Genomic DNA, 16424 nt, shown 5'->3' with positions numbered 1-16424 from the left:
TCTTTCCCAGGTGTACTAGGTTGGAGGGGAGGGAGGTGGGGCGGTGTTATCTGTTAATGTGTGTTTCTTTTGTACTGCTTGCTTTTTTTGTACTTGTGTGTGCATGTATTGTGGAGAAAAAAAATTGTGTTCTATTAAAAACTTGATTTAAAAAAAAAAAAAAAGGGAAAAAACTCCTCTGCCTCCCATTGAAATCATTGGGAGGCGGGTGCGGCCTTTTTTGTTTTTGTTTTTTTGTTTTTGGCGCTGATTCTGACGCGGTTTCCGTGTCAAGTTCAGTGTAACAAAAACGGTGTGAACTGGGCCTTCGTGTAATCTACTCTGACACTGTGTTGAATCAGCCCCGTATTCCCTTGTATAGTCTGCAGTGTGATAATACTCTGCAGACTACATACACTACTGCATGGTGGTATTATTTAGTCTCCATTTAGTGCTAATTCGAGATAGGTGAATCGATTAAACACAAATCGGTTGCGAATTTCCAAAAAGTTTAGAATTTTAGCGAATCTAAAACTTTTGTGATATGTCTCACACGTATTGCTCATTTTTTTTTTCAAAATAGATTTGAATTAAAATGTAAATCCTGGTGCGGATAAGGTGCCGATGGCTGATACTCAATTAGCAACAAATTTATTCTGCTTAAATCTGATGGCCCAAAATTAATTTTGGGAAATTCGCTACTCTCTAGTGTATTGATCCTTGTATGGGATTTTTGTTCAGTTACATTAGTATTATTCAGTCACTATGTTGTGGTAATATTTGTTCATAGTTTATTTGTCTGGACTGATGACGTGCCGTTTCGGCATATGACCACTGCAGACAGTCACTGGCCTCAGCGATGATTCCAGTATGTGCGGCACGGGACTGCTGAGGTTAGTGATTCGGCTGTTTGCTCCACCTACTGTTGTGTAGTATTCGCCTTGTCTACCAGTGCAAGGCCTGGCTTAATTTTGTGATCGCCCCCCTACTGTAAATGCACAAAATTTTTTTGCATTGGGTCAACCTACAACTAATGTGACTACGGCTAATGATTTTTTTGCCGTCCCCCTTGTGTTTGCCCTGTCTGCTACCAATTTTGACCTACCTGCAATATCCAGGCCTTTTTAGATTTTGTTTCCACGGCCACTTTAAGTTCCCAATCCGCCCCACGATTGGGTTAATGACAACCAGGATTGAATTGTCTTGAGAGGTTGATCCTTGACCTTTGTTGCAATTACAGTGGCTACAGACAAATATTTAGATAGAATTCTTTGCTCCCATCAGAAATAGTGCCACTATTGTCCATGAGCTATGTCTATCTGCAGCTTAGCCCCATTCTAGTGAATATCAGATATAACCCATGGACAAGCGTGGCACTGTTTTTGGAAAAAATGTATATATTTTAAAGGGCCCCTTTAAAATACATTCCAGCCACACGGCATCATTAAACTAAGACCAGTTCCATCTATGATGTGTACCTGTATAGGGAAAATAGTGGTAATAGTGGAAAATAGTGGTAATGGGGAATGTACTGCATAATTCCCTATTATTTGCGCTCTTTATGCAGGTACAGTACAACTGTATAGGATACTTAATAGTAAGGCACAATAATTTCCTAACTACTACAGACCATTCCATGGGGTTGTCAGGCAGCACGTCCCATGGCAACCAGTCTGTCTTAAATTACACAAGTCTCAACCTAAAAGGAGAATTAGCATTTTAGGGTAGTAGACTAGGCAAGATATAAACTAGACCTTCCATACACGAGATAACCGTTCATCTGGCGGACCGCTCTGAAACATGCCTGCTCAGCTGAGTGTACGTGTTTATTTCAATGGGAAGCAGAGGAGTATGCCACTGCCAGACCCCTGCGGCATCAATTTATCTGCCGCAGGAATAAATAATTGGACACCTTCAAATCTAACATGCCTGATCTTAATTTGCCTCATCCGCTAGCAGGGGAGATCCTGTGTAGGCCATACACATTATATTGTCGTCCCATCCCAGGAACAGTGGGTTCGTCCAACTTTATTGTGAAAAACTTCTTAAAAAATGATTTCTAGAACAGATTCTGGTCAAGTTATTTGCATCAATATCCTACAATAGTTAAAAGAATGCATTTAAGTTGCAGATTCTACCAGCAGCGTTCATGAGGAGGATGTTATACTTACTATTCATGAACGTCTTCACATTGCAGATGGAGTGTTACTGGCGACCACTTTACAGGAGCTATTTCTGAGAGCAATCACGTCTGAATATCTTTTATCCTGAGTTACAGAGAATCACGTCCAAAGCTTCCAGGTTTAAATAGTCTGTGCTCCTTTCATTCTAGACTAGTTTGTAGGCTTTTCCTATAAAATACAGCTTTTAAAAAAATATATAATTCCCCCACGTTTCACCGTTCATCTGGGAGTCTTTTTAGATAAACTACTAAGATTTTCATAAATCTACACAAAGAACGCCAAACCCTGGGAAGCGGAAAACTTAATTCAAGACATACAGAGCTAAAACCCGGAATGCTATTCAGACCTGCAGATATGCTTCCTACATTGCTGAACACATTGGTCATGAGAAGCAGCAGAATATAAATTATTAATGATCAATGTCCTTTCAAGTTAACATTTTCTGTTCTTCCACAATTCAAAAGTTATTAGCGGTGATGCAGGGGGTGGAACCACTTTATTTAGTAGCAACCTCTTAATAAATGTGCTGCATCTTCCAGCCGGAACATGCGCAACGAAATTCGCCAGAAATTCCCCCATCAGCGTCAGGGCCTTGTATACGCTGCAGCACTTCAATGCCAGCCGTGCTGTGTCACATACAACGTCCTGACGCTGCCCACTATCATTACGTTGTATAAGCATTGTATTTTTACGTTCATTTAACTATTCAATGGGGGAATCTAATCGGGAGGGAGCAAAGTCGGGACCCAGCACTGGCCATTTAGCTTGTCACTCCACACAGAGTGAAGGGCACTAACTGGCGTAGTTTTTTCACTATAACTTATGCCAGTTTTCTGGCATACATTACAAAAAAGTTGACCGACCGTGAAGGCCTCGCCCCTTTATATGAAGACACACCCCCTTTCCTAAAAAGTGGTCCCTTTTTTACTTTTCTACACCAGAAAACTGGTGTAGAAATGTTGATAAATTACCCCCTGAGACTTTTCCATAACGCCTAAGATATTGCGTGTGTGTGTGTGTGTGTGTGTGTGTGTGTGTGTGTGTGTATATAGATAGTTTTATTCTCGTCAAATCACCAAGTACCTAAGGCTGGTTCAACATGTCCCTTCTGTGGCACTGGCAGAGGCATAACTTGAAGATCTGTTACTTCCATATGCTATTTAGAATATTGATTATGCCACAGAGAGGGACCTTTGGGCCCCCCTCGGGGACACTGCTACCTCTGCACCCCCAATAGGTGTGCCCTTGTCACTGATGTTAAAATGTAATAGATGAATCTGACCTCAGGAATGGTTAATTTCAAAGACCTTAAAGAATTTCATAGAAATTGCTCAAAACTTTGTGATTAAAGGGGTTGTCTAAAGTTAGAATTTATTAAAAGGCGTAAAGCCATTAATAAATTTAATGCATTTGGAATTGTCTGACTGTTTGAATTTCTTTTTACGCCTGCTATGAGTGCATTCAAATTTGCGGACATATGTTCATTACTTTTCTCTTAGAAAATCAATACCACAAATTTATTTTTTAAGGGGTACCCAAACTTTTCTGGTTATTACAAACCAAATACTGACACTAAAATGCGGCCCCATTACGTCTGAAACAAAGTTAAGACTGGATATTGTGCTCAGGGGCGGATTGGGAGCTTAGTGGCCCTGGAAAAAATCAAAGTGGCCCCATGTTGTGGGTGTGGCCAGCACAAGTAGGCGGAGTCAGCAAACCATTAGCTGTAGCCACATTGGTGATAGAAGTAATAATGCAGCCTTATTATTATTGTCAGCATTGGGCTGTGTTCACATCTGCATTGGATGCTTTCACACCACAGTATTTCTATTAATATAATGTATGTGCTGATAAAGCTCCCAGGAGATGCATTAAACAGTTTAAAAAATGGATGTCTCTGCTATCCGTCCTCCATAGGCGCCCATGTTTAAAAAAAAAAAAATTTAAAAAAAAGTACATATATATGCATGGAAAAGCACAGCCTTCGAAGCTATTCCACGCAGCAAAAAAATATTTTTTCGCCTCTGTTGGGTGTATGGGGCCACATACAGTAAACTGCTATAAATACCATGTTGTAGAAGAAGCCTTAGAAGCTTCTACTGCAGGTAAAAAAAAAAATTGTGCGCAAAATAGTGCAGCATGCGGTGAATATTGTCCGGTAAAATGCTGGGTAGCAAATGGTAGGGGTACTATGGGCAACAAAGTGGCAGGGGGATCTCATGGGATCCTAGGCACTTTTAGTTCTGTAGCCCCCTATAACTCTCGAAGTTACGGAAGCAGCGCAAGACCCAGGAAAGGTAAGTATAATAATGGCTTTGCTTTTTTTATGTGTTTTGTGTTTTTTGACAGGCTCGGTTGTTGGACTACTTCAGATTCGAGGACTACTTCACTGAATGCGTTTTTTTAATTGTGAGGGTTTTTATTTCAATAAAATATATTTGTCTTTGTGTTTTCTAAACTATATTACTACTGCCTTAGTAATGACCGCTAACTGATTACTAGCCTGCTGCTGCTATGTTGTATCTGGCTGGTTATGAAAAATGGGGGGGGGGCGACTCCACGTAGTTTCTGATTGTTTAAAAAAAAATAAAGTGACATGGGGTCCCCATTTTTTATAACCAGCCAGATACAACAAAGCAGCAACAGCCTAGCATTACCAGGGTGGGAAAGGCCCACTGTTTTTGGCCTTTCCCAGCCTATTAACACCAGCATGCGGCACCCCAGTACCCGACCACCATCACTACAGATGGTCGGGTACTGGATTGTACCCAGCTCTTCCCAGTACCCCTGGTGGCGGTGGGTAACGGGGAAATAATGGGGGGTTAGTGTTAGACTTTTCACCGGCTAACACTAAGCCTACCCCCTAGTAATGGACGCTGTCAATCAAACAGCGGCCATTACTGAGGCAGTAGTAAAAAAAAAAAAAGTTAAAAAACACAGACCTAACAAAAAATATTTTATTGAAATAAACACCAACACAACCCTCGTTAACCATTTTATTGAGAATAAAAAAAACGCTGTCATCGTAGTCCTTGAATCCGAAGTAATCCAACAAGCGGACCTGTCAAAAAACACAAAAAAATTATCAGCAACACATAAAAAAGCAAAACAATTATTATTCTGGCATTTCCTGGCTCTATTGCTGGATGAGAAACTCCTGACATCATTGCACATTTATGGATAGAGACGTCTGGTGCAGTGCTCGAGCACCGGGCAGAGTGCTAGCTGATGCTCTGCTTGGGGACTTCAGGCCGTGTGAATAGCCCCATTGGGGTTAACAGATTTTAATACAGTCGTGTGACAGCCATAAAAAAAATGGCAGTCACACGGTCGTTAAAACCTGTCATGTAAATAGGGCCTAAGGGTGCACTGAAAAACATAAGCTGTTTTGGACTAACTACCTGTCCCCACTGTTTGCAGGCAGCCTAGTCTCTGAAAGCCCCTGTGTCCCCTCCCAGCTATGCCCCTGCGTATCACACACAGCACTCAGTATCACAACACACACACACACACACACACACACACACACACACACACACACACACACACACACACACACACCACACCAGAACAATGTATTATGAAGTCCCACTCTCCCAACGCATAGCATTTACAGTCAAATCCTCCCACCCCTACAGAAACAATTTATACAGTCTCCACTCGCCAAATATAATATTTAGTCAAGTCCCCCCTCCCCCACAAAAAAACGATTTATACAAAATCCCCTCCCCGAACATATAACACTTACAGTAAAGTCCCCCTCCCAACAAAAACTATGTGTAAAAATATCCCTCCCACATAACACTACTTGCACAGCATATACACCTCTATACTCACCAGGAGGGAATCTTCATGTCAGCGGTCACACGTTGCAGGCAGGAGGAAAGCTGTGTGTAACTGCTCCTCCCCAGCCCCCTATTCCCCCATCCTCCCGGCCTGTCTGCTAGGTAAACGCTAAACATTCCACGATGTTCTCCTCACAGGCAGAGTGTGGCCCGGCTGCATTATATTATATAACATGTGACGTATAATGCCTGTGAGGAGAACATATTACGTGGTTCCTGTCCCCTGTGCTGCCCCAGCTTTGTAATACACTTTTTTACAGCAATGGCAGCCTCCCTGCCCTCCCCGGCCCAGCCAGCCAGCACCTGGGCACCGGAGTGTTCGGCCCACCGGGAAAATTCCCGGTGAAGTACATAGCCAATCCGCCCCTGATTGTGCTCATGAGCATAAGGCCTTAAAAGCCTTTGAAAAATTGTTGGCAACCCCTGTAGTAGTGGTCGTATTGGATATCATGCAGCAGAAAAAGGCTGAGATTTATTAACAAGGTGGCAGAAAAGGATGACTAAAGATACTTTATTTAATGGGGTTTTATTTTGTAAGGGGAAAGTTCTTTAATAATTTAATATAAACACTTATACATGTCCGTATCACTACTTGGGCAAGTAAATATTAACGTGTTCTCTATATGTAATCATTTTGATCTTAAAGTAGGTTACAGTTTCCTTGAAGCAGCGGTTGTGGTAAGTGAATCTTCTTTTCCCAGCTGTATAAGACGTATGAGCTCTCATTTTCCCTTTGAGGTTAGAGGCTGCAATCATGTTGATTTATGAGAGTTTGAAATACTTCACAATTATAAGTGTGGAGAGAGAACGTAAGTGTGGAGAGAGAAGGTAATCTCTTGTGGGTTAGAGATGAAAGCACCAGTCTTCGTTTAAGAGTTAATGCAGAGAATACCGCATAAGGGTAACCCTATGAGAGCGGATGCAGTGGTATATCTACACAAGGAGGTGGCACTGGCCCAGTAAGTAGTGGAAAAATCAAACTACCTTTCAAAAATCCTTCATTTTGCTGTCAGACAGTTTCAATGGAAAATGTTCTGACATTTAACTTGATGGAGAACGGCAACAAGTTTACCATATGGGAATTTGTCCTTTTTTTGGGGGGGGGGGGCATTAGAGCGCTCACAGTATACATACTTTTAGGATCAATTTCCCAATTAACTATTTTGTCCCATGTAATAGGAAGTGTCCCCTTTCATTGGAGATGGAGGGGGAGTGTGTATGTGTGTGTATATATATATATATATATATATATATATATATATATATATCTTGATGTCCCAGGAGCCAGGTCTGTAGAATCACAGACTTGGTCATAGGATTAGCAGAGAGTGAGATGCAAAAGAAGCCTATCTCCTTACTCTGCAGGGGGCCGGAGAGGTAATAGGGGATGTATCTTGTGATACACTCATGTACCACAGGACATCCCCACTGATTAACTTACCTCCCTTCCCCCTCGAGATTCTGGGGAGGAAGCAGAAAGTTCCAACTGCTTCCATCCCCCTCACCAGGTAATGAGATTCCATGAGGTAGCCATAAGCCCATGCCCCCCTGCACATGCATGAGCATGTGATGTCACACAGATGTGCACGGGAGGGTTTAAAAGGGACAAACGGTCCCACACTTCTGGCTCTTGTTTCCTGCTCCCAACGGACTCCCCTTCCCTCCTGGTCTGCTCTTGCCTCATGGCTCTCCCCTCCTGAGACCACACCAACCTTGGACCAGATGAACCGCTAAGTATCCACGTGTAGCAGCAGCTACACGCAACTTCTCCCCCCTAACACAAGTTCCCTGTTAACCCTTGCAGCCCTGAGTAATCCCTAAGTAACCCTTGCACCCCTGAGTAACCCCTGCAGTAACTTGCTGTCCTTGAGTTACCTGCATATCCCCTGGTATACAGCAACCCATTCCCCTTGTTAACCCTTTTTCCTCCTGAGTTCCTAAGTTAACCCTTGCTGTCCCTGATTAACCCTTAGTGTACAGGGATAGTTATTGCTAGGTGGAAGTGGGACAGAAACAGTGAGCATGTGCATTGTATTGTAACGTAACTGAATTCCTATGTATGTTTAAGTGGGTGGTGGTATAATGTAGGATTGTGATACCGTGTTTATACTGTACATAATATATATATACTGTACATAGTATATATTAACTTATGTGTATTGGGGTATACTGATACTATACAGTGAACAGTTACTGTGTTCTGTGTTTGGTGTATTTTATATGTGTAAGTGTGATTATTGTTAGTAATAAATATTACCTTTTTATTCACTATACAATTGTATTTATTGTACGGTCTTATTCCCTTGAGTAGCAGCAAAGCAGGTAGACTAAGGTCAGCATAAGGAAAAGGTAATAGAACTAGGCATAACCCTACTGACCCTGAATATAGAGGGTGGGTGACACAAGTAGGTAAAATCCACCATTCTACCAGCCATATATGGCGAGCCAGCCAGGAGGCTATATGTGTGTGTGTGTTATATATCTCCTCTTTAACATATGGCGAGCCGAGGCCCAAACTGTTTTAAATTTATTTCTGTGTTTTGTACAATACAATTGTGTTAAAACGTGAACTAAGATAGGCGGAGAGGCGTGGACTGATAACATACGTACATGGTGAAGTGTTGTGTTATACTATGCGCCCAGACCTTCAAGTTTAGACGAGTAACACAATTTTATTTAAGGCTTAATACAGGATACAATTGAGAACAGCAAACCTAGTTGTTTTTTGTTTTTTTTTCCCTAAGGTATTAACGTTTTTATTTTTCTTTGCGGCGTGCTGCTCGACGGCGACAAATCGTCGGGCGATCGAGCAACACATTAGAGTCTTCAGCAGTATCGACGTCGGCGTCCTTCGTGTGAAATCCAGCTGGTCGGGAAAAAGTGTTCCGGCGTAAAAGAACCTTTTTCATGCAGCAAGGAACAAGGAGGACAACACTAACCAAGATTACTTCTGATAGAGTAAGTATGGACTTCGCCACACTCAAACACCTTGCTAAACATAGTTCATTCAACCCAGTAACACCCACTACATATGAGTCATTAGGAATGTTGTGGTCCACTCTGCTGGACGAGGCTTATGCGCATGATAAGATGCGCATCAGCAAGAGGAGTGTTTTTAACAAAACCTCCAAAAGGCTCCACATGCTTGCTAAACTGATATGTGTGTATGAGGAGACGTCCAAGCCTGAGAACTCAGAAATGAAGAGTAAGTCCCCAAATCTTCACTGCCAGTGTTGTCAAAAATGTGAAGCGGGTTTGTGCTTTGCAGACACAACTGGTAGAAAATGCCCAATGTGAAATTGATAGTGATAAGCAAATTTGCATGCTGGAATCGCAGGTGATAGATTTGAAAAATCATGGTGATGATATTGATGCACAGCTGACTGGGTTTTATGATGTGATCAATGCGTTTAAGGACAAGGCGGCATATATGGATGCCATCATTGCCAAGTTGAATGATGAGCTTGCTACTAGGTCACAATTGGTTGCCAGTATGCAAAACATAATAAAAGATTTCTCAAAAATGTTACCGGCCTTGTCTTTTTCAAGGCCTGATTCTGCTGTAAGTTTGCCCTCTACAGGGCAAAAAGGGGGGGGGGAGTAGAAAGAGTGATGGACCAGATGTCACAAATCGTGATCCCATCCAGAAACCTGATGGTAACTTTGTTACGAAAGTGTTACGCAAATGTAAGCATATGATAATCAGTGCGTCCCTAGCCATGCAGAACTTTAAGAGATCATGCACTGGTGACTGCCCTAAGTCCAGCAGAGCATGTACTGTTAAATGTTTTGCATGTTCCGGCTCAGGCCATATTGCGAAGTACTTCAAGTCTTTGGGTACTAAGCAATGTGGTCCTGTTTAATGTTTTAAATGTAGTCAGATGGGACATATTGCTAGGAACTGCCACAGCATAAGCAACCGTGGAAAGCCTAGTAATGAAGCTATAGAAAATGGCCACATTACATCAAATGGTGGATTTAGGAAAGGACAAAATGGCTACATGAGAATCTCCTTCACACCTTTGCTAAACCATATGTTCAAAGATCTGAATAACGAACCACAACTGGGATGTAGTTCAGCTGTGAATTATAAGTAGGCCTTAATTTACATGTTCACAGTTAGGTGTTTTTCTCTTTGATGTCTGTACTGTGTGTTTATGGTTTGTTGTGTTTGTTCCCAGTTATTTTGTTGTGATTTGTTTTCTTATGTGGTTCCTTCACAGATTCTATTGTGGTGTATACCTGGTTATCAGTAGCTATGTAGTTATACTATATGGGTGTTGCCTGTATTTATAATACATAAGAAAGCCACTCCAGGAAAACCACTGGAGAATCAGCCAATGAATAGTGATGTATTTGCTTGTTCTGTGAACTTCTATTCGGTATAGTGGTGCGGACAGGTAACAAAAGTTCACTTATAGTGTTATGTTATACTGCGCACATAGACCTTGGAGTTCAGGATGTTAACGCATTTACATCTATAATAGCAAAATGTTTTAATTGCTCTCTATTTGGGATAATAACGTTGGAATTGTTATTTAACACAATTTCATCTGAGGCCTTCTGCAAGTGCAATTAAAAGCAGCGAATAAAAGCATGGCTGATTCTTTTGTGTTTAACTGGAGTGGTCCTTTAGGAAAGGTTGACAGAGGAGGTAACACTGGCATTACACCCATGTTTTGATTTTAAGATAATGGGTTTGGTAAGATGGGGATATAGTTCCACAAACATGAGAAATGTGAAGAACCACAAAATGGTACTTCATCTACAGCCCTCCTCAGATATCCTAACCTATAAGGGCAGTCATCCATATCTGTCTGTACAGATATATTTTGTATGTTTGATTATTTTACATTTTGTATGTATGATTGGGTAGTGTGTAGGAACCCTTAGGGACAGGTAAGGGACACACACACCCTTGTAGGTAATTGCCACCTCAACCTTAGAACTGGTATGGTCCATACGATGATGGATTGAATGTTAGAGGGGAAATGGAAGGCAATGTTCCGCTCCACAATTAGATTTCTAGGTACCAAGACATCACCTCCTCCTCAGAGATGTTAACCTGCCGTGATAGATACATGGATGCCCACAAAGATTGCGTCTTCAATCAAGGTGCTTGGGAGATTTGGAAGAAGTAAAGTTGACCAGACACCCAGTTGAAGGTGGTGCCACAAGGGTCGACTAACGAACGGTGTTGAAGGACAGTTGTCGTAAGGCAGGACTAAGCCATTCCAAGGCTGACCGTGTGAGAGCACAAGTAGCCTTACACTGGTCGCCATGCTAAAATGGGATCGGCCGTTGTAAAGACCTGCTGACGCCGCTAAAGAGGAAAAGATTCATAAGAAAGATCAAGATCCAAGAAAGAAGAAGATCAAGGACTTTGAGTTTGGTTATAGACTTTGAGTTTCTATGGACTCTTTGAGGTTCTGTCTATGGACATTGAGGTTAGTTCAATGGGCTTTGCGATTATATGGACTTTTGAGTTTGAGGACTGGCAGGAAGGTGTCCTTGAGGCGATAAGTGATGTCTGGAGTACCTATATCCAAAATTACACTTTACTCCATCTACGACCATTACCAGCAACAAGGTTGAGGGGGTAATACAGAACAAACCCTTCCACAAATTTCATTGTCGTGTTCCCGACAACAGGGGGAATGTAAAAGGAAGTGTTCCCTTTCAATGTGGGGGGGGGGGGGGGTATGTGTAGTGTGTGTATATAGATATAGATATATAGATATATATGTATATATATATGTATATAGATATATATGTATATAGAGCAAAAATCAGGCAGCACTCCGTTTGTGAAGGTGAAAAAAGTACCCGCCTTCACGAACGGAGTGCTGCCTGATTTTTGCTCTATATGAAATTGGGATCTTGGTCTATCCCTTTGGGCTTGCACCCACACTATACCGGTGCTGCTGGATCCATTTGTCTATCTATAGATATAGATATATAGAGAAAAAGAATAAAGCCGCACAGCAACAGCAGTGGGTGCAGGCCTCCTAGGTTGAGGCTAGGAACCCTTGTTAATGACATCCCCAAAATATTAAGAGGCAGCACTCCAAGGAAATTGGTGAAAAAAAGTGGTGTGTTTATTCACCCCAGGCAGGCAATGTTTCGATCCGTCTCTATGGGATCTTTGTCAAAGAGACGGATCGAAACGTTGCCTGCCTGGGGTGAATAAACACACCGCTTTTTTTCACCAATTTCCTTGGAGTGCTGCCTCTTCATTTTTTTGGGATTTTTTATATATATATATATATATATATATGTGTCCCAGGAGCCAGGTCTGTACAAGCACAGACTTGGTCATAGGATTAGCAGAGAGTGAGATGCAAAAGAAGCCTGTCTCCTTACTCTGCAGGGGCCAGAGAGGTAATTGGGGATGTATTATTGTTAGTAATAAATATTACCTTTATTCACTATACAATTGTATTTATTGTACGGTCTTATTCCCTTGAGTAGCAGCAAAGCAAGTAGACTAACGTTAGCATAAGGAAAAGGTAGGGGAACTAGGCATAACCCTAGTGACCCTGAATATAAAGGAGGTAGCAATGGTGGGTGACACAAGTAGGTGAAATCCACCATTCTTCCAGCCCTTTAACATCCCACTATAGGACTATTCTGTTCTGCTAGTATCAGATGATTTTCCTAGCAGTCTGTTAATAGGGTTCTCTTTGTTTTTCTAAAGTTCCCTTATATACTGTAGCAGAACACACAAAGTTGCTGCTAAAATGTCCTGCCATAGGGTAAACAGCTGCCATGAAGGGATGAACTTGGTGGCAACAATGCTTTGATAAGCTCTACTGTTCAAACATCCATCCACAGGTATCAAAGAACCGAGGGTGTGCCAAGAAAAACATTCCCCATACCGTTACTCCACCAGCCTGAACTATTGACACCTGACAGGAAAGGTTCATCAATTCATGCTGCAAATGCCAAGTTCTGACCCTCCCATCAGCATGGTGCCACAGAAATCTGAATTCATCTGACCAGGTGATGTTTTTCCACAGCTCAGTGATTGAATTTTGCACTTTCTTGCCCACTGGAGTCTTGTCTTTCTGTTTTCCTTGGACAGCAATAGCACTTAAACTGGTCATCTGCTGTTATAGCCAATCCCTGGGGCACCAGCATTTTATTCGGCTACAAGTTCCTTGACTGTGCGTCGCCTGTTCGTCAGAACGATTCTTGACATCCTCCTCTGACTCTTCCTTTGATGAGTTGTTGACGTCCACAGGGTCCCCTTTCGCTGGATGTTTTTCCTCGATCACACCATTCTCTGTATACCCTGTTGCACAAAAAAAGCCCCACAAAGTTGGCAGTTTTTGGAAATTCTGGCCCTGGCTAGTCTGGCACTGATGACCAGGCTTCATTCGAAGTCGATCGGATTGCTTGATTTTGCCATGCTAAGGTAGATTCTTATGCTGCAGTCCAGGGTCACATGTCTAATTTTCATAGAGGAAAGCTCCTATCGTGAAAGGGCAGGTGCCTTTTAATAAAGAGGCTATTCAGTGTCTATTTGAGTGCACTGTAGGAAATGATATCCAGCCTTCGACAATGTTGTTCATGGCATAATTAGCTCTAAGAGGAAATGCTCCTTGAAAAAGAGGTGACTTTTATGAGCTGTTTTAGGGTTTTTTAGGTCTACTCAAAAAGTGAGCCAGTAAATTCATGTTTAGCATCAAATAAGATATAATCTCGGATTATAGATTTTTGTCCCATTCTCAGTTACTCAGATAAAGGAATCGTCCAGAGGTCTTGCAAGACCCTAGGTTTAAGTATTAGGATATTGTGTGTGTTTGAATTTTATGGTGTTAGATAAAATGAATTTATTTTTATTTTTTTTCCAATTCCTTATTTATAGAAAGAATGATTTTCAATGCAGAATCACAAAGTTAGGTACGGTATGTGCGGAAATCCAAATTAGTAACCCTAGAGAGTGGATTAAGGCCTTTTGTGACTGAGAGGTGTGTGAAGAGTCCCCATAACAACGTGGAATGTGTATTCCCTAGGAGATAACGTTCAATTTCTATGTGAGAGGGGGTCTCATTTCTCCTGCAGAGAGAAACCCACCTACTTAAATGAGTGGCTAGATAGTAATCATAAGGGTCTGGCAGACCCATTCCTCCTTGATGATTTTTTAGGGCTAACAATTTATATTATAGTCTGGGATGTTTTTTTGATCATAAAAAGCAAGTGAAGAAGTTTCTCAGTTTAATGAAGAAGGATTGAGGGAGGAAAATGGGCACAGTCTGAATTATATATAAAAACTTGGGTAATAAATATGTTTTAAGGTTGTTTTTCCTACCCATCCAAGCCAAGAAGGGAAGGTTTATATTGTATAATTGGGATTTGATTTTCAGCAGGAATGGAGGGTAATTGAGAGAGTATAAAAGGAAGGGGTCACTAGGTAGTAAGATTCCTAGGTATTTTAGAGGGCCTATGTCTGAGGAAGGGGTGGAAACATTGAGAACTTCAGATTTGCTAAAGTTAATTTTAAAATTAGATTAAAAAAAACTCTGAAATATATGAAGAATTTTGGGGAAAGCAGGGCTAGGCTTGCTGATGGTTAATAACAGATCATCCGCAAAGGCATCACTGTGGTGAGTAAAACATCCTACCCTTAGACCCGCGATTCCATCAGATTTTCTGTATTCGGGCTAGTTCACATGGAGTATTTTGGTACTGTTTTTGATGCAGAAACCAATGGGAGGCGGAGGAGTTTTTCCCTTGAGCAGTAAAAAACGTTTGTGGGAAAAAGAAGCGACATACCCTTTCTTCGGGCATTTCCATCTCTGAACTCCCATTGACATCAATGGGAGGCAGAGATCGCGTTTTTTTCCTGCGGCGCTCAAGGTATTTTGAGGCATATTTTTCCGCTTGCAAAGAAACTCTGTGTGAACAGGGCCTTAGAGTTTCCATTGTTAAGATGAAAAGGGAAGGGGGCATCCCTGCCTAGTGCCATTAAGGATGTTAAAAGAGGGTGAAAGGGTACCATTAAGTTTTAGTCTGGCTCTAGGGGAGGAGTATAACGAGACGATAACTTGAACAAAACTGGGAAGAAAATCAAACTTTATCAGAACCGCTCTCATATAGTCCCAGTTAACACGGTTGAAAGCTTTTTTCACGTCTGTACTTAATAACACTAAGGGTGTGATAATTTTCTTTCCATAATGTATAAGGTGTATTAAGCAAGTAGTTGTGTCTGCCTTCCCTTCCAGGTGCTAAGCCAGTCTGCTCGGGACCTATCCGGGCTTCAAAAGGGGTTTAATCCTTTTAGCGATTAGTTTAGCCTATAACTTCAGGTCTGCATTTAACAATTAAATAGGCTGATATCTACCACAATCAGTTTGGACTTTCCATCTTTAGGAATGAGAGTGATGTGAGCTTTGAAAGCCTGGGGTAATAATCGGGAACCCTGAAGTAAATCGTCACAGACCGTTAGGTATTTAGGGTGAAGGAGTCGTTTACAATTTTTAAAATAAGAAATAGGGAGGCCACCTGGTCTCAGGCTTTTGCCGTTGGGCACCGAACTTAATGTTAGAATCAATTCTTGTAAAGTGAACTGAGTCATTAGGGTGCTGTTGTCAACTTCGGAAAGGGAAGGCAAACTCAGAGATTTTAGAAAATCCTCTATATGAGCAGGTGTATTGGTATCCACAGGGAGATTATAGAGGGAGTTCTAAAAGGACAGGAATTCACGGATTATGTTGTTAATATCTATGACCTTCGATCCAGATCTAGTTTTAATCTCAGATATGTGAGACACATCGGCACGTTTATTAACAAGGGAGGACATAACTTTGGAGCCTTTGTCTCCGTGTGCGTAGAATTTGAATCGACTAGGTTGGTAAAGTTTGGCTGATCGAACATTGAGGAGATCTTTTCGGTTCAATCATTTTTATTGTTTTCAAAGGTAAAAGAAGACAAGAATTTACATCAACATTACAACTTTACAGCAACATTACAAAAGGAACATTACAGAAAAGAAAAGCAGTAGTATAACATTTTATATCTTTTTCCGCAGACTTGTTTTATTAATAAATCTATTCATCACCAAATATATACTTTGTATTTACTTTTTATTCGTTTTAGTATTATTTCTTTGTTATCGTTATTAGGCCTATATTTTAATACATAAAGGGTTTATCAACCAACATTGCCAAATTTCAGTAAATTTAGGATATGAGAAATTTCCATACGCTATAATCTTTTCAAATGCATAAGAGGTATTTATTAAAGTTATTAATTCTTCTAGGCTTGGTGATTCTGGACTCTTCCAATATCTTGTCACTACCAATTTAGCCATAGCCAAGATTTTGCAAGTTAGCCCTCTAAATTTTGCAGGCACAATATCCATACGGAGAAAGAGTAAAGCTAGGTGAGGGGATTGCGGGATCCTAATATAAAT

At 41.2% G+C, this 16424-nt stretch overlaps 1 long non-coding RNA gene across 1 annotated transcript; it reads left to right on the top strand.

Moving 5' to 3' along the window:
• Positions 1 to 8886: 8886 nt before the first annotated feature.
• Positions 8887 to 16030, top strand: LOC142666483 (uncharacterized). The gene is made up of 3 exons (XR_012851696.1): positions 8887 to 8965; positions 12842 to 13009; positions 15930 to 16030. It is a non-coding gene; the product is annotated as an uncharacterized LOC142666483 (long non-coding RNA).
• The last annotated feature ends 394 nt before the right edge of the window (positions 16031 to 16424 follow it).

The sequence above is a fragment of the Rhinoderma darwinii genome, chromosome 13, assembly GCF_050947455.1.
Source record: "Rhinoderma darwinii isolate aRhiDar2 chromosome 13, aRhiDar2.hap1, whole genome shotgun sequence".
NCBI classification, from domain to species: Eukaryota; Metazoa; Chordata; class Amphibia; order Anura; family Rhinodermatidae; genus Rhinoderma; species Rhinoderma darwinii.
The sequence above is the reverse complement of the archived record's forward strand: the minus strand, read 5'-3'. Positions and strand labels throughout refer to the sequence as shown.